Source organism: Schistocerca gregaria, chromosome 5 (genome assembly GCF_023897955.1).
Source record: "Schistocerca gregaria isolate iqSchGreg1 chromosome 5, iqSchGreg1.2, whole genome shotgun sequence".
Classification (NCBI taxonomy): domain Eukaryota; kingdom Metazoa; phylum Arthropoda; class Insecta; order Orthoptera; family Acrididae; genus Schistocerca; species Schistocerca gregaria.
Window position 1 is genome coordinate 578,739,424 of NC_064924.1, and position 20,194 is coordinate 578,759,617.

Below are 20,194 nucleotides of genomic sequence, written 5' to 3' on the forward strand. Positions count from 1 at the left end.
ACTAAAACTTCTACGCCACGAAGATGACGTGCTACAGACGCAATATTTCACAGACAGGAAGAAGATGCTGTGATATGCAAATGATTAGCTTTTCAGAGCATTCACACAAGGTTGGCACTGGTGGTGATACCTACAACGTGCTGACATGAGGAAAGTTTCCAACCGATTTCTCATACACAAACAGCAGTTGACCGGCGTTGCCTGGTGAAATGTTGTTGTGATGCCTCGTGTAAGGAGGAGAAATGCGTACCATCACGTTTCCGAATTTGATAAAGGAATAATTGTAGTCTATATCGATTGCGGTTTATCGTATCACGACATTGCTGCTCGCCCTGGTCGAGATACAATGACCGTTAGCAGAATATGAAATCGGTGGGTTCAGGAGGGTAATACGGAACGTCGTGCTTGATCCAAACGGCCTCGTATCACTAGCAGTCGAGATGACAAGCATCTTATCCGCATGGCTGTAACGGATCGTGCAGCCACGTCTCGATCCCTGAGTCTACAGATGGGGACGATTGCAAGATAACAACCATCAGCACGAACAGTTAGACGACGTCTGCAGCAGTATGGACGATCAGACCATGGCGGGGTTACCCTTGACGCTGCATCAAAGACAGGAGCGCCTGCGATGCTGTACTCAACGACGAACCTGTGTGCACAAATGGGAAAACCTAATTTTTTATGATAAATCAAGGATCTCCTTACAGCATCATGATGGTCGCATCCCTGTTCGGCGACATATTGGTGAACACACATTAGAAGCGTGTATTCGTCATAGCCATACCGGTGTATCACTTGGCGTGATGGTATGGGGTGCCATTGGTTACACGTCTCGGACACCTATTGTTCGCATTGACGGCACTTTGACCAGTGGACATTACATTTCAGATGTGTTACGACCCGTGGCTTTACCCTTCATTCGATCCCTTCGAAACCCTTCATTTCAGCAGGATAATGCAGGACTGCATGTTGCAGGTCCTGTACGGGCTATTCTGGACACAGAAAATGTTCGACTGCTGGCCTGTCCAGCACATTCTCCAGATCCCTCACCAATTGAAAACGTCTGGTCAATGGTGGCCGAGCAACTGGCTCGTCACAATACCCCAGTCACTACTCTTGATGAACTGTGGTATCGTGTTGAAGCTGCATAGGCAGCTGTACCTGTACACAGCATCCAAGATCTGTTTGACTCATTTCCCAGGCATATCAAGATCGTTATTACGGCCAGAGGTGGTTGTTCTGGGTACTGATATCTCAGGATCTATGCAAGCAAATTGCGTGAAAATGTAGTCATATGTCAGTTCTAGTATAACATATCTGTCCAATGAATACCCGTTTATCACCTGCACTTCCCCTTGGTGTAGCAATTTTAATGGCCAGTAGTGTAGAAACAATGTTTATACTGACATATTCAGTGCTGGAGATATTTTCATTATATAAGCACTACGCTCAGGTGTCAAGTGTCGTAGTCTCGTCACTTTCCCACCGACCAAAGTAGAAACCTTACTACTCTCATAAATCGATACAGAGTTTTTATTACTGGAGTATCTGCACCATCATCCATGAATGCGGCAAAGTGAAGCAAGTTAAGTTTCTAAATTTCATCTTGTGATTAGGAGCGTCTGTTGTTGTTTTTGAGGTTCCTGGTTTGAAAATGGATTCACTAATTGAATATTTATTTCTAAAGTCTCCGCATCCGTAAAACACATTTTTTTTCTTTTTTTTTTCAACTGTACGATCTAGAGTTCGGATTTTGTGGCATTGGCCAGTGCATGCTAAATGTTGCGTCATATCTGGCAAAGTCAGTACAAAGGAGGTCTAGAAGTCTAGTTAATATTTCATACCCAATAATGTCAGTCCTAAGAAGGTAAAAAAGTTTACGTACCTGCTTTGAACTTATATTACAGTATATATGAGGTGTCGACAGTGTAAGAACGTTTAGCATTGCGCTCCATGGTGACATAAAAGCTCAAACACAGGTAGTACAGAAGAAAAATAGAATAATATACAGCCAAACAGCGGTTTATTCTTTAAAAAAATGATGTATGTCTGTGGCTAAACACCATCGAAAGCATTTTAATGCTTTTACTGTTAAAATGTACATTCGTGTGCTGCCGTCTGCCGATATTATTTTGACAACTGCAAAAGAAGAATACACATTTTTGACTTTGTTTTCTGTTTTAGTAATTGATGCGCAATATTTGTGCGAGAACCCTCGTCATTATTTAGGTGAGGCCTGTGTTGTATCCGCCTCGGAGTGGATGCCTCGACATACCAGGCAGGACGTGCGGGCAGCCGCCCCTCCTGGAGGACATGCGTAAACGGCTCTCACATACAACGATATAATTACCTGGTATGTCCCGAGCTGTTTACCATCGAATTGCACATCGTCTCCAAAGTGCCAACCGCACCAACAGGCAGTGTGCCTGCCACAGCAGAGAATGCTGTTGTCAGGGCACTATTTTGCTTCGCCAGGTCACGTGCCCTCGAAACGCCTCACAGACATCCATGCGCGCCCGACTCTTTAGGCCAGTTTCGGACCGTGCAAAGTTAGTTACGCCCTACGCCTCAAGTCAGCAGTTCATACAGTTCTGTCTGGCCGTGTCAGAGTTCAGTTGGCAGTACCAGCAGTTTCGTCTCACTGCTTCACGCCGACAGACGCCGGCCAGTTCATTCTGGTCTACACTAACAGCACGTCAGCCGTCACACAACCGTCCAGTGGCGTCCCAGGTCTTCACGCCGCCGCCTATCACGACTCCACGGTTCGTTGCATAGGCACATCACAAAACAACGTCTTAAGAGAGCTATTTATGTTGTATGAGGTAGTGTGGAAATTCATCCCAGTAAATGTCAACAGAGTTTCATTTAGTTAATACAATTACTCTTTTAAAAGTGTCTTGGATCAATCCTCAGTACGAGGCGACTTTAGCCTAGTGACATGCACTCTACCACTTAACATAGTGTCACCTGCAGATAGAAATAATTATTATGTGTATTGTACAAAAATTATATCTGCATGATTTTTCCAAGAGGAGTAATAGGGGACATTCTGTACTCAGTGTGCGAGATCGCTGGTCGATCATCAGCGATGGGCTTGTTATCTTTGGTGCGTCCCCGGGCATGAGGATCTTTGCGTTTTCGGCTGGAGCGCACGGAACGGCGAGAGGCAGTCGGTTAGGGGCCCGGGCTCGGGCATAAGCACACGTGTGATGTCTGTTAAGCTGGCGCTGTTTGCTAATCGTGAAAATCCTGCGGCGGTTACGGGTTGCCTGGAAGGCATTTCATATAAACTGTGCCATGCCTCGCAGTGAGAGGAGACTCCGGAGTTGGTGTTGGCCTAGATGTTTGTTCAAATTGAGGTGCCTGTGTGAGAAGCACGGCGTGGGCCTGTTGCTTGCTTCGTCCTTCTGGCAGCCACCATAAACGGATGTTCGGCCGGAATGTCTACAGTTTGCGGTGAGCATAGTGTGAACAAGTTCTCGTAGGATGTGCTCCCAGCCTGACTCTTAGCCTGCGTTATTTGTGGGTGCCGGCCCCTCGTCTGTAACTGCTTCCGGGTGTCCTGTAAGATTTCACAGCAAAACTGTGTTTTTGTGGCAATCTGTGTTTCTGGCTCAGCATCCGCCTAGAAAGGGGAAAGAATAAGCGCCTGTTTCTTTGGGACACTGGAGTTCAAACAGAAGTGGCGTAATGTTAATTGTATGTAAAGCGTATTTAATGTCTTGCAGTTTTCTGTGGCACGCAGCTGTGTTATTGATTTTGAAGTGTTCGGTCGAGTGAATGACTGCTCCCCACTTCGGCGTATTCTTTTGAGTAGTATTGTAAGGTTTTTTGGATATTTGCCAGTGGGAGTGAATTGATTCAAGTCTGTTTTTCTCTTTCGTTGAACTACGGAGAATTGTTTTGTTTATCTGGTTATTGGCTTAACTCGTACTTCACGCACTGAATCAGCTGATATTGAAATAGTTTTTTTTTTAAATTCCCGTTTAATGTCAGACAGATTCAAATGTTACTTCATTTATGTTATTTGAAATAAATGTGTTGGATTGACCTTAATGAATTATGTGCAATCGAAGTAAGTGACCCAGTCCTTCATTAGTGCTTAACAGTGGCGTGTGGTTCGGGTTGTGAGCCCCGCTCTCGGCCCACTCAGCTTCATCATATTTTGCTACTTCAGTGTTACGCAACGCAACAAGTTTAGGACGACTAGTATTCACACAGATGTATTTCGAACAGACGAGATCCTCAGAATATGATGCATTTCAGTCTAAACGTGTAGGTAGAAATAATTAGAAACAAGAGAAAGTCTGGTCTTTCCAGATAACAGAAAATTTAAACCGTATTTTATAGCTTCCCTATCACGGTTGTTACTTTTTGTAGCTCTGCAGTTGACTACTTTGTGTGTAGGGGGGCAGAGTACAGAAACCAGAGACGCCGTCGCGTCCATAGCAAAACCAGAGCCGTTTTAAATATGGCGCCGTCTGCGAACTGTCCCATATATAACGATACTCGAAGCTAAGTGTCGAATAACAGGACGCGAGGCGCGTGGCAGCCCTACAGGAAATCCGATACGGACGTCGATAAATTTACGGGCGCGCGACGTGTTGACTCAGCTGTCGTCTGCCCGCTGCGGCCTCTGCCATGTTTGCTCTGCCTGCGTGTAGACAACCCGCACAGCGAGGACCTCGTGGCAGGGGCGAGCGGTGATGCACGCCCTGTACACTCATGGGAAACATTAGCCGCGTGACCTTACAATGTTTGCCTCACCGATGATAAAGTTACTTATTTTCGCTGTCCATTCAGACAAATTTCTGCAACCAATATGGTCTTGTCATTAGTTGTCACTGTTGTTACGCCAGCTGCAGTTGCCGATCGGTTGTGGGCGCTACAGTCTGGAACCACGCTGCAACGGTCGTAGGTCCGAATCCTGCCTCGGGCATGGATGACTGTGATGTCCCTAGGTTAGTTAGGTTCAAATAGTTCTAAATTCTAGAGGACCGATGAGCTCAGAAGTTAAGTCCCATAGTGCTCAGAAACATTTGTCACTGTTGTTATTATCTTAGTGCTCAGTTGAAATAGTTCCTACATATGTAACACAGTGAAAAGGATACTGTGTCAAGCACTCCATAATGGTTTGCAGAGTACAGATACAGTAGAAATTCTCCTCTTGTCTATATGCTAGAATTTCAAAGGGTGTACAACAGTCAAAAGCCAATTCGAAACAGTACAAGTGTTACGAATTTCGTTAGTATTTCTGCAAGCCATCTTCCAAAATGATAGCTTTATTATCGCCATGTGTTTCGCCACCCAAATTGGTCTTCCCCATATCGGTTTCTGGCACTCGTCCATTTATTCTATAACTACTAAGCAGAAACAATTTTTTTAAGTTCTGGTAAATATTATAGTATATATTGCCACCGATTGCCTTTCGTCTTCTTACGCCTTCACCAGGTGTCAACTGACTGTCGCAACCACAGATAAAAATATCGTGCTATTCACATGGATGTTACTGTTACTGTTCCTGATTAAGAAATTTTCAACTTGCAGTACCGGACGTAGTTCTGATATCATTGATAATGTTCTACGCAAAGAGATAATGCGTAAAATAGTACCACTCTCTAAACTGTCTAACATGCTGCCAGCAGTTATGAAAAATTGTACACTATCCAGTTGGGCAACCTTTAATCACAATCATAGACGCATTCGCTATTGTGACCAAAGATAACTGTAGGATAGAGGTCGCCCCAACTTATATATAAGCACAAGTTATGCAACTATTTAAACATGGAAATTGTCACTATGAAGTCTTCAGTCTACGAATGTGGTTTTTCCGCTATAATGTACCACTTACCTACAGGTCTCATTGTTAGTCCAGAGGAAGGGCCTGCCAGTACATAGTGAAATATGTGTGAGAGATGCTCAGTAAACTGGTGGACCCAAGCGATCCCTAATCGGCTATACAGATTGTGCCTATTACTGACCAGTTAGAATGTAGAGGTAAATGCCTCAAATTTTGGCTGAGGTATCAGTCGCTATTCTTGAAGCACTAAATTATATTATGCAAGTAATACTAAACAAAATTTTAGACTTCACAGAGTCTATGTCTCTTTTGAACTCAGTAACAAGAAACTGAAGAGCACCCATTGATAGTGTATTAGAACCGTGCACTCATTGTAACAGAAAAAGGAAATTCATATAGTTCACTTGCATAAAAAAACACTGCATAATAAGATACAAAGAAAAAGTGGATAAACTTGCGATGGATGACTTAACAGGGATAGCTTTAAATATAAAAGTACCGTGTACATAACTTTATAACATGGTCAAATTCAGCCTTGACGTTCTTTGACAAGAAGACTGGAAATCATCGAAGCACTTAAAGGGCCGTCACTAAAAGTTCAAGGCAATATTCTATTGGAGCCTTAGTTCCACAAAATGATTCAGCAGAGGAATCGTCTTCAGTTTCATAACCACTGGAGTTTTCCAACCCATTTGCATCACCTCAGTTTTCCTGAGACATCTTATTATGAGCACGGAAAAGAAGCAGTTGCTGACGTGACGTATATTAAGGATTCAGGAAGAAGAACTAGTTAAGAATCTCTTACTGAAAAACGTGTCCAGTAGCACTCTCTTGGAATCAAGAGTAGAGAGAGAGAGACAGAGAGAGAGAGAGAAAGTTCACAATAACAAAAGTACCGTAATCGATTTCAGCTAACTGCATTGCCTAGCAACTCACGTACCTTGTGTAGGGTCTCTGCGACTGACCTCCCGGATCAAGCCAGACCACAGGACAAACGCTTTTGCGCGCTCGTTCCTAGTAAGAAACGTGAAGCCTTCTTACCCACTTATCAATTCTTATACTCTCCTCAACAACAGACAAAAAATAAGCAAAAAATAAAACAAATGACTTATCACAACATTCACAGAAAAATTGTAACATCAAAGAAATAAAAATAATGAATGCAGTGTTTATGATAGGTTAGCAATGAACCATGGACCTTGCTGTTGGTGAGGAAGCTTGCGTGCCTCAACGATACAGATTAGCCGTACCGTAGGTGCAACAACAGCGGAGGGGTATCTGTTGAGAGGCCAGACAAACGTGTGGTTCCTGAAGAGGGGCAGCAGCCGTTTCAGTAGTTGCAGGGGCTACAGTCTGGATGATTGACTGATCTGGCCTTGTAACATTAACCAAAATGGCCTTGCTTTTCTGGTACTGCGAACGGCTGAAAGCAAGGGGAAACTATAGCCGTAGTTTTTCCCGAGGACATGCAGCTTTACTGTATGATTCAATTATGATGGCGTGCTCTTGGGTAAAATATTCCGTAGGTAAAATAGCCCCCATTCGGATCTCCGTGTGGGGGCTACTCAGGAGGAAATTGTTACCAGGAGAATGAAAGTTGGCGTTCTACGGAACGGAACGTGGAATGTCATATCACTTAATCTGGCAGGTAGATTAGAAAATTTCAAAAGGGAAATGGATAGGTTAAAGTTAGATATAGTGGGAATTAGTGAAGTTCGGTGGCAGGAGGGACACGACTTATGGTCAGGTGAATACAGGATTATAAATACAGAATCAAACAGGGGTAATGCAGGAGTAAGTTTGATAATGAATAAAAAAATGGGAGTGCGGGTAAGCTACCACAAACAGCATAGTGAACGCATTATTGTGGCCAATATAGACACGACGCCCACGCCTACTACAGTACTGCAAATTTATATGCCAACTAGCTCTGCAGATGACGAAGAAATTGATGAAATGTATGATGAGATAAAAGAATTTATTCCGGTAGTGAAGGGAGACGAAAATTTAATAGTATGGATGACTGGAATGCAAGAGTGGGAAAAGGGAGAGAAGGAAACATATTAGGTGAATATGGATTGGGGCCAAGAAATGAAAGAGGAAGCCGCCTGGTAGAACTTTTCGCAGAGCTTAACTTAATCATAGCTAACACTTGGTTTAAGAATCATGACTGAAGGTTGTATACATGGGAGAACGGTGGAGATACTGAAAGATATCAGATAGATTATATAATGGTAAAACAGAGGTTTAGGAACCAGGTTTTAAATTGAAAGATATTTCCAGGGGCAGATGTGGACTCTGACCACAATCTATTTGTTATGAACTGTAGAATAAAACTAAAGGAACGACAGAAAGGTGGGAAACTAAGGAGGTGGAACCTGTACAAACAGAAAGGTTGTACAGAGTTTCAGGGAGAGCATAAGGGAACAATTGACAGGAATGGGGCAGAGAAATACAGTAGAAGGAGAATGGGTAGCTTTGAGGGATGAAATAGTGAAGGCAGCACAGGATCAAATAGGTAAAAAGGCGAGGGCTGGTTGAAACCCTTGGGTAACAGAAGAAATATTTAATTAAACTGATGACAGGAGAAAATATAAAAATGCAGTAAATGAAGGAGGCAAAAAGGAATACAAACGTCTCAAAAATGAGATCCACAGGAAGTGCAAAATGCCTAAGGAGGGATGGCTATAGGACAAATGTAAGGATGTAGAGGCTTATCTCACTAGGGGTAAGATAGGTACTGCCTACAGGAAAATTAAAGAGACCTTTGGAGAAAAGAGAACTACTTGTATGAATGTCAAGGGCTCAGATGGAAACCCAGTTCTAAGCAAAAAAGGGAAAGCAGAAAGGTGGAAGGAGTATATAGAGGGTCTATACAAGGGCGATGGACTTGAGGACAACATTATGGAAATGAAAGAGGATGTAGATGAAGATGAACTGGGAGATACGATAGTGTGTGAAGAGTTTGACACAGCACTGAAAGACTTAAGTCGTAACAAGGCCCCGGGTGTAGACAACATTCCATTAGAACTACTCATGGCCTTGGGAGATCCAGTCCTGACCAAACTCTACCATCTGGTGAGTAAGATGTACGGGACAGGCGAAATACTTTCAGACTTCAAGAAGAATATAATAATTGCTATCCCAAAGAAAGCAGGTGTTGACAGATGTGGGAATTACCAAACTAATAAGTGACAGCTGCAAAATACTAACTCGAATTCTTTACAGGCAAATGGAAAAACTGGTTGAAGCTCACCTCGGAAGCGGTCAGTTTGGATTCCGTAGAAATATGGGAACATGTGATGCAATACTGACCCTACGGCTTATATTAGAAGAAAGATTAAGAAAAGGCAAATTTACGTTTCTAGCATTTGTAGACTTAGAGAAAGCTTTTGACAATGTTGATTGGAATACTCTCTTTCAAATTCTGAAGGTGACAGGGGTAAAATACAGGGAGTGAAAGGCTTTTACAATTGGTACAGAAATCAGATGGCAGTCGAGGGGTATGAAAGGGAAACAGTGGTTGGGAAGGGAGTGAGACAGGGTTGTAGCTTATCCCCGATGTTATTCAATCTGTATATTGAGCTAGCAACAAAGGAAACAAAAGAAAAGTTCGGAGTAGGTATTAAAATCCATGGAGAAGAAATAAAAACTTTGAGGTTCACCGATGACACTGTAATTCTGTCAGAGACAGCAAAGGACTTGGAAGAGCAGTTTAACGAAATGGACAGTGTCTTGAAAGCAGGATATAAGATGAACATCAATAAAAGCAAAACGATCATAATGGAATGTAGTCGAATTAAGTCGGGTGATGCTGGGGGAATTAGATTAGGAAATGAGACACTTGAAGTAGTAAAAGAGGTTTTTTTTTATTTGGGGAGTAAAATAACTGATGATCTTCGAAGTAGAGAGAATATAAAATGCAGACTGGCAATGGCAAGGAAAGCATTTCTGAAGAAGAGAAATTTGTTAACGTCGAGTATAGATTAAAGAGTCAGGAAGTCGTTTCTGAAAGTATTTGTATGGAGTGTAGCCATGTATGGAAGTGAAACATGGACGATAACTGGTTTGTAGAAGAAGAGAATAGAAGCTTTCGAAATGTGGTGCTACAGATGAATGCTGAAGATTGGATGGGTAGATCACATAAATAATGAGGAGGTACTGAATAGAATTGGGGAGAAGAGGTACTGGGAGATGAAGAAGCTTGCACAGGATAGAGTAGCATGGAGAGCTGCATCAAACCAGTCTCAGGACTGAAGACCACAACAACAACAACAACAACAGCAATAATTATTCTATTGCTATATCAGAATTCGATTATACACAGCCATTGCTGTTATATAACCTATTCAGCACCTTAACTGATCTTTATATGCTCAATTCGTGTTTAATGTAAGTATGTACATGGATGATGAGGTGGTAAAAAGCCTGAAACACGATATAGAACCAACGTTAATAGAAGGAGTCTCCAGTATCTGCCTCAAACGCACGTTACTTTATCTGCGGTTGCAATTCGTGCGTCGAGCCTCAGATGTGGAAATGAAATAAATAATTTTTTCCAGAACACTAGGAATGTGTTTCCTATTTGATAATATCATCTTTTGTCAAGCACCAGCTAGCAGTTCATTTAATGTTATTTTGCACGTAATTAATGCTCAAACTTTGAAATCGTCACGCATTAAAAACACTATTTGGTAATACCTTAGCTACCTTCTTTGGTATTGGGATTATATCATATTTCGTCACGGTCACATCCATTATTTCATATTTAGGAGTACTGATTTTCTTAGAAGCTAATTAATTCCGAGATTGTCGGCACATTTTCTATTCGTGGGTGGTACACGGGAAGAAAGTTTTTCAACACTGTTCCTTGTGGTTCTGATTTCTATACAGTATGGGATATATGATGATCGACGTAACGGGTTTGTTGACCTGTTTTGGACCATGACTCACGAAATATTGTGAGAAATCCACTTCACGATACCCGATGTATTTCCTGTAATGTCTCACAGTGCATTTTGTCGAGAATCTCTGCAACGCCCTCAAACTGCTTAAATAAACTGCTGACGAGTCTTGCAGCTCCTTGTTATATCTTTTGTGTGTCTTCTCTTAATCGGTCATGATTAGGGTTCCAAAAAGACGAGCCATGCTAAATTATTTCTCAAAGTTTTTGTAAACGATTTCTTTCTTGCGAAAATTGAACACCCTTAGTATTGTTCCAAAAACATTCTCTCTGCGCTGTGCCTTCCCTAAGAGCAGATTGATATGGCGTTCCTCCGTAGAAGCCTGGACAGAGATCCCCATTCGAAATTTACGATTGATTCCAATGATTCATCATCGATCACATGCTCACGGGACTGTTGGCGCAAGCGTCAGTACAATAACTTATTTTAAGTCTTACCATACTATCTTACATCAGGCGCTCAAAGTCTCTGCATTACGAAATACGTTTTCAACTATCTATTCTTCTTCGCATAGCTGCCTCAGAGAGCTACAGCTGTCCTTGGAGAGTATATATATATTCTCCAAGAGAGCTACAGCTGTCCTTGGAGAGTATATATATACTCTCCAAGGACAGCTGTAGCTCTCTGAGGCAGCTATGCGAAGAAGAATAGATAGTTGAAAACGTATTTCGTAATGCAGAGACTTTGAGCGCCTGATGTAAGATAGTATGGTAAGACTTAAAATAAGTTATTGTACTGACGCTTGCGCCAACAGTCCCGTGAGCATGTGATCGATGATGAATCATTGGAATCAATCCCATATATACGGCATTTGAGGAGAAATAGTGCGTAAATTGTACGTAAGTTAGGAATAGGTAGTGTAGACTAATTCGAGTAAAACGATCCATATAGCATGGGCCCAATTTTTATCGACTGCAGAGATACAGCTGTTACGAAGTAACCCAAATAAATAAAAGTGTTAAGCAAAGGCAACTGATTTTCATAAACTGCACCTCCGAATTCAATGTTCATCAAATCCTTTTGGCAACACGGGTAGTTCTTCGAGTTCCTCTGGGCTTTCTGAGGACAGCACTATTCACGAACCGATCAACTCATCTCTTTGGTTTACAAACCATCTGTAGAATTCGCCTTTCAGCAACCCCAACCGACAAAAATCTAAAGACGTATGTTCTCATGACTTTGGTGTCCATGAAACTTGACTGCCTTTGGCGATTCATCTTTCTGCGAATGTAAGGTTTAGATAACGTGACCTGCCGACTAGAATACGCACCAGGACCGTCGTGCTGGGAGGGCTTACCAATCCCATAACCCAAAGCAATCTCTTCCAGTAATGCTAGAGGCTCGTTTCAATAAGTGTGTGTGTGTGTATGTGTGCGTGTAGAACGCTTATAGATGGAAAACGCATTCGAAGACGACCGTCGCTACCAGGTAGGAGGGACCTCGAGAATGGCACGTGTTAGCATAAGGCTCGCTCCGAGGCAATTCCTGCTTTCTACCTTTGCACAGAAGCGATAGTGACAGGTATACAGTGTGTCCGAGGAGGTATGGCATAATCTCAGCGATAAGACAGAAACTATCATTCGAAGCAAAAAAGTCTAGTAAACCCTGCCCATAAATGTGCCTGAAGACCTGTGTGCATTTCTTCAGTTTTCATACTGTGAAACAAATGTCTACTCCAGAGACTCTTTGCTTCCCATATACCTTAGGGGCCTAAATGTATACCTAAAGGGCTATCGGCTTCTGTCCTCCTCCCTACTGTGAAACCATCTCATCTACTGAACGAGTGCCTATTGCTTTTAAGATATGTAACCTCGAGAGCCCATCTTTACAGGATATGTTTTCATTGTTTTGGTCCATACCACTACCTCACAAAATAACAAAAGCGAAGAACCTCCAGTATCGAAGAAGTTCTCTCAGCTCTGAACGTGCGCATTTTCGAGTCCATATTTATTAGACTTATATCCTTCGAATGTCCGTTAGTGTTTTATCATTCAGTATTGACCATATCTCCTGGTTCAACCTGTGCAAAGAGAGAGTGCGGAATCAGCATAAGCGTTAGTTTGAGGAGAGATGTCCGCTAGATTCTTCGGGGCGGATTCTACTTCCAACGAAAAAAATTCGAAGGTTGTTCAGCGATATTTCCGGAATATATTGATAGTAGGGACTAGTGGTCTCCGGTAACTCTTTAACGAATCATAATCTAATAATGTTCTACAAATTTGATATCCCAAGTAGCTCCTTTTCTGTCAAAGTGCTTTCATAAGAGTGAACTAGCCCGTAATTTGCAATCGCCGGAAACGTGTACCACAAAACACAGTACCGCCACAGTTAACTAATAGTTACTGCTAGCCTTCCCCTTCTGTTTTAAGTCAGAGATAATTTAGGTGTTGTCACTGAAAGTATCGCGAGTGAACGGAATTTTATTGAATATCAGACGGGCAATGTTGCACAAAATTAGATGATGACCCACGAAATTGAACACTGCACATAAAGCTAATACCCTTGAGCCAGTGACCACGGTAATAAGTAGCATTTCTCGCCCACCAGAAGCTTGCATCACAAGTTCTGGTGACTCATCGCTGAATATTTTGTTGCTAAGATTTAGTAGCTCAGTAAAGAGGTTGAAGCACTTTTCTTAGAAAAAAAAAAGAAAAAATAGAATTGCAATCGTGTCTATGTGCGTTTCTCAGTCTATCTAAATCTTTGTTCTTTCTTGTACACGAGATTTTCCCTGTCGAACCATAATTCGTTTAGCTGCAATTTCTTTTTCTCCTCTTACAGCGCGAGGGCTTGTATATGTTTAGATATAACCAACTGACGTACTCCAGTGTCTGCTTTTAAAGTATCTCTAGTCTCGTACTCACCGAAAGCTCTGCTGGCTCCCTAGGGCCCCACCTCGGGCATAGAGTTTGTCCTTACTTCACTCAGAACTAAATTCACAAAAGGTAATCCTGTCTCACCAATACCAATTTAGCAGTATTCTAGAAAGACACAATGTACATAGTTCTGTTAACATCAGCTGCACGAGATAATAAGTAATTTCGTTCACTACATGCTTCCTTACCTGACATACTCGCTAGAAATTACGTTCAGCCTGCAACAGATCCAGGAATGCTCTCCGCCACCCCTTTAGACGTGTTATCTCACTACTGCCCCTACAATTCGATTTCAGCCTGTTTTTCACATTCCTATTTCTTTTAAGAAGCAGAGTCACGGTGGATTTAGTATGCAGCCCCTTTTATTGGAAATAATGTACTAAAATTCTTGTTTAAAACGTTGCCGGGACGTTTCAAAAATTCAGAAAATTGTTTCTAAAAGTTTTAATTTCTTCCACCATGACAGGATACGAAGCAGCTGCACGTAACTAATTTCTGTAACTAGTTTCTGCCACTGGAGTTGTTTATATCGCCTTCCAAGCCTCGTCTCTTATTTATGAAGTCTCAGCGTAGTCAAGGGGGTGTGACATTTACAGTTGATGTATTGCTCTGAGGGAGAAGCGAAAGGGGTGGTGCTTTGAAGTTTTCTTCCATTTTTGACACATTCCGTTTTTATAACACAGTCATAGCCCGTTTCGGCCTACCTCGGCCATCTTCAGTCCATATGTGCGGAATTTAGCGAAAAAATGTTCCTTTGTTATGGCGTAGTGTTCCAATAGAAGCAATGAACCTGATGTCAGCGGCAGGTAGCGACAAGGGTCAACCGTGCGAAGGCGACATGGTGCGTCCGGTGGGTGTATTTACAAACCCACAGTGGGGTGACGCGGCAGTGTGAGGCACAATGAAAGGAATGATTCTAATATTGCTGTAGGACACTAAGCGTAATTTAATTCCACATGTTACAGACATTGTGTAATAAAACTAAAAGGCACGACAGAGATTGCTGCGACGAGACTAACTCATTGAAATTGGTATAATAATTTTAAAACAATCATTTCGAAATTTACACTGTTCGTGCTGTTTTGTCAAAAACTGATAATTTGAGCCCTTGGCTGTGTACAAATATAGGTTGACTCTTACACGGAAAATTAAAGCAACCAACCACTTATTACAGTGCTATTTATTTATTTAAACAGCGGCGCAACCGGTAACGGCGCTGTTTAAATAAATAAATAGCATTGTAAAATGTGTCTGGTGGCAGTAATATTCTGAGTAAGGGTCAACCTATATAACACTGTTCATAATTATGACTATTACGATATGCAGTATTAAAATTTTTAATTGGTTCTTGAAGCTATCATAGTAAATATTGATAGTATCAGATGAAAGCTGAAGATGTCAGCAAGCAACACAAGAGGTAAGAACTGAAATCTTTTACTCGTATCTGAAGGTACATCGGAGTTCATAGGAGTAAGACTATGTAGTATGCCACTGCATATTCCTCCACAGGGAATGTAGTATGAAAGCTGCATGAGTTACATATTTCCCTTTCTGACAGTGACAGGTAATATACGTCTAATATTCAGCGTAGTTTATTGATAATATTAATCGTTGTTACTAAAATTTTGATTAATCATAAGATGGTGCGCACTATATAAAATAAAAAGGCATCAATAAACAGAGGGCTCAATGACCGTCCTTTTGAGTTAGTAACTTCATTCTTATAGACTTATTTAACATAGTTCCTATATGTTATGAAAAATATATGTGAGTGAAAGTTACACTGTTGCAAAAGGACCGCGGTCGTAATGGGATTATTGTAATTTTCTGATTATGTTTGTAATCAAACTTCATTTAGAATATTGGTCATTACTAATCTTGTATTGTGACATTACAAGGAGTCTTTGAGAGCGTGAATTCAGTGTGCACGTGTCATCTTCTTTCATTAGCCGCCAGCGATTCCAAAACTGCTAGTGAAGGAACGCTGCCTCTGGACATTGAGAGCTTGCCCGTGGTTTCGATATTTTAATGCGCTCAGAAACGATGTCTGCACGCACATGTCCAACATTTACATTGTGCTGCCGTATTTCATTTATTCATTATCTGATTATTAATTTTATTTGAATCAACAGTGATGCGACGCTACCATCCGTTGATTTCTGATTAGTATCACTAAACCTTTTATTTCACATAAATCAGGATTCTGTTATGTCGGTCAACATTATTAATTGTACGGGACGCATTGAAACATTTTGTTATTAGTTATCCGCCTACGAGCTGTGCGTTATTAGATCGACGGATGATTTGATGTGTGTATACAACGGCAATAAAATAAGTATATGCAATCATCCCATTTGACACACCAAAGCGATCCTGCCTTAAGTAGAGGTTGTAAATATGCTCACGCTGTTACTGCTCTCATGTGTTGAAAGTGTATTTCAGAATTTACTCCTGATCTGTAAGTTGTAGTCAAATGAAAACCACAAAGGGATCATGGAACGCTTCCATTCAAAATTAATCCCCATACGCGTTAACTCGCGACCATGGATGTCTTCCTCCAGGTCACCAAAGATATGATTGAAATATCTTGGCTGTACGGAGGATGTAGTAGCGTTTTCAACCAAATTACTGGAGAGTAACCGATTGGCACTGTGGGCGCTGGAGCTATCGTGCAGCAGTATGACTCCGGCCGAAAAGGCGGTTTGACATTATGGCGCGTCGAATATTGTGTGAAGTGTCTTCAGAGCGTTAGACATTGATTGTGGTTCCACGTTCGAGGAACTCGACGAGCAGAAGGCCACAGCAGTCGAAGGATAAGGTCATCATGACCTTACCGGATCTTGCGTGAACAGCTTTGACTTTTATGGCGGGGGAGACCTGGAATGTTTTCGCTGTTAGCTTTGACTTTTGCCCTCGGGCTGTCGGAATATTGTTGATCAGAGTCATCCTATTGCCCCATAACGCCCGTCCTAACACAACCAAATGGACGGGGGCTACGCTTCAGCGATTTGCTTAGGAAACATTGCTACATCCTTCGTACAATCCGAATCATTAACCGTGTGATTGTCACATATTTGGTGATAGGAAAAAAGGCACATGTGGACATCGGTCTCAGTCAGACGACGAAGTGCAAGAGCGGGTGCGGTTGTGCATCCGTCAACGGCCGGCCTCCGTCTACAAAACAGGAAATGATACTCTTTTTCCAATGGGATAAAGGTCTTAACGCGCATGGTGATTGCTTGTGAATGCAACCATTGCATGGTCCCGGTGTGGCACGTCTTAGGATTGCATTTGACTGCTCTTTATGTTTAGAAGGTAATCCCATATTTAACGGTGGAAAACTTTCATAGTAAATTTGTCATTGTCACTAAACACAGGCCTTGCTACCCTCGAAACAAACGTTTCATTTTTCTCACTGAGCCATGGGGAATCGCTGGCGCCAATGATTCTCTCTCTTTTAGGGGCAGGAATCCAGGTTATTCTGGCATGCGTGCTTCCTTTGTGGTTTTCATCTTCTAGTCGCTACTTAAGCGCGGCGCTTCCGGCGCTGTGAGTCTTGGTTTTCCGCTCAGGAGAGCTAGAGGTCGTGCTTGCCCGTGGTATGAGCACAGATTGTATTGTGGAGTCTCGCAGTAACCGTTAGGTGGGGTTTTGGTTGCTCGCGGCGCCGTGTTATGATTTGGGAAGTGTGTCGGCGCCAGACTGGTGGTGGTGGTCTCTACTGTACTGGCGAGTGTGTACATAGTACGGCTTAATGCTGGATGCCTATGTACACTATGTGGAGTCTCGTTGCTTGCTGCTACTAATGATGGGCGCCCCTATTTTGTCTGAAGTGGCGTTGGTGTTCAAGCTGATCGTAATTTGTGTTCACAGCCGGAAACAGTGTTTGATTGTGATTATCCCCACTGAGACGGAAATAAGGAATTTACTCTTGGTTCCGGTTGATATGTTTAATAGTAGTGTTTATAGTATACAACACTGCCCACTGACGGGAGCACTATACGTTTGCAGTATGAAACCTGTGTGAGTCATTCTACCACAGTGCTTAGGCCATGTTTTGTATTAAGATAGTCGGTTGCTTATATGTCTTGTGATTTATACTGTGGTCTCCGTTTGAAGGGTCCATAACCTTCGTGTCTTGTATTATAGTTTTAATATTCTTGGTTTGACAGGACTTTAACTTTTCCTGACATATTGCCCGTTAATGAGGGGCGGGTGGTGCCTGTAAGGATTTTGACTTATGAACTGTAAGAAGTGATTAATTTACCATTTGAGGTTTTCTTTCTGTTAATGGTGTTAAATTTAAAGGAGTCATAACCTTGAAATTACAGTGTTTTGTGTTGCCGATGTTGGTTTGACTGTCTGTCCTTGTTTTGTTCTAAAAATGTTTCAGTGTACCACCAGCGGCGGGCACAACCAGTTCCTGATTGACCGACAGACAGGGCGGCGACTTGTCCGAAATGTCTTCGGACGCTGCCAACTCGGCCAGCTACGTTTTGGTGACGCTCCACCCTACTTGGCTGTATCCTGAAGATGTCGCTGCTCGCCCCAGTGGTTAACAGATTTTTCTCTCGCTATTATTTGGGGATATCTCTCGTTAGGGTGTGGGAGTTGCACCATGGTGCGTCCCCTGTTACTAGTAATTGGTTTCTTTTGCATTTGTGTGGGTCAGTCGTAGGGGTGTGCCTGCTGTTGCAAGGAATGCAAAGTGACTATTAAAATAACTCTTTTGCACCTATTTGGTGTGATTTCGCGAGTGAGTTCTATGGAATAGCCATTACATAATTAGTGGAATTACGTTGATCTTTTTAATGGAGTAAACATCTCTTTGCTGAAATTGCTGTTTAACAAGTTGTTATTAAATTTTCTATACTGTTGCTTGATGCACGTGTGGGGATATTGTCCCGGTATATTCCTGTTATCTTCGTGAGGAGTTAAGACTGTCATTGATATTGATTGGGGTCCGTTAACCTGTTTAATTAAAACGCAAGGCTCTTTACCTAGCTTGTTGAATTTATGTACTCATGTAATGATTATGAAAGGGCTTTGACTATCCTTGTTATTGGTGAATATTGGAAAGCCGGTTTTGTAAAACATTTTTAGACTTATTTGTAATAAATCTTTGTAAACTACAAGCAAGTGTTCACGTTTTCTTGTGTTTGCTCTTGGTGACTGCTGAAGAATTGTAAATTTCACATCCCACTGACAAGCACTGCACTGAGTCATGGCTACTATATGAATTCTACACACTGGGTCAAAATCTTCAGATATTCCACAAACAACACAGTAACACCCTCTTGACATCAGATACTAATATCACAGCCGGCTGTATTGGCCGAGCGGTTCTAGGCGCTACAGTCTGGAACCGCGTGACCGCTAAGGTCGCAGGTTCGAATCCCGCCTCGGGCATGGATGTGTGTGATGTCCTTAGGTTAGTTAGATTTAAATAGTTCTAAGTTCTAGGGGACTGATGACATCAGACGTTAAGTCGTAGAGTGCTCAGAGTCATTACCAATATCACAATGAGCATTCTACAACAGAGAGTATCGTCCTTAAAGATTTTGACGGCGTAATATTTATTCTTCTTCTTCTTCTATTTCTTTTGCCCTTTCCACTCTTATGCGCAGTATTCCCGAAGCTGCTCCAAACACGGAATTCCTGCAACTGTCAAACATAACTTTTTGTTGGAAGAAACCAAAACTTCGTGTATTTTAGATAGTACCTAAAATATAATTCTTTTGGAAGACACAAAAATAATATTGCATATGCTGACTTTCTTATACAATAACTGTATACTGTCTGAATACTTAGAGGCTGTTTAAGTCCGGCCCTACACCTGCTGAAGAGGCGAAAACCTATACATCAAGAAACATCTAACAGAGAGCTCAGTTTTAACAAACTCTGCTAATGCTTGTTTCACACTTAGAATGTTGTGATTAGACTGTCAATGATTTTGCAACACTTGTACGAATTTTAACTTCGAACTTGTATGAGTCGACACAACAGTGAACTTAGTGTGCTATCCTACAGTTTATGTTAGTTGGTGCTTGTTTCATAAAAATTACGTAGAATAATGAACAATGACTCAGAATGTTGTTTTGAATAAATACTGCTTTTTGTTCGAAGGATTGTTCGCCTTTTCGATAGTTTAATGCTTTGAGAAACGAGGTCTGCACCCTCTCCTCTCTCATTTATCCTCCACATGTGCTAAAGATGGGAAACCCTGTAGATCAACAAGCAAGTAAGAATTTGTTCACCTTTTATTAAAGTCTGCTCTGTATTCTCCTGAGCCTAACGTAATCATATCACTTTTTGTCTCGCCCCTCACATTGACTGTGCTCAATTTTTGGTGTATTTTTCTTTCGATATATTTCTAATGAATTTGTGATACAGCGAATCGCTCACTATTCTGCTTTTTTTGAATGTATGTACACTATCACTCAAAAGTTTTCGAACGCCCTGAAAGTAAGATAAAAGAGAAGCTAGTTGTCAATTGGAGTACGAATTAGCTATGTTGTTTCCCCAGTGTCATGATCATTATAACGTTTAAG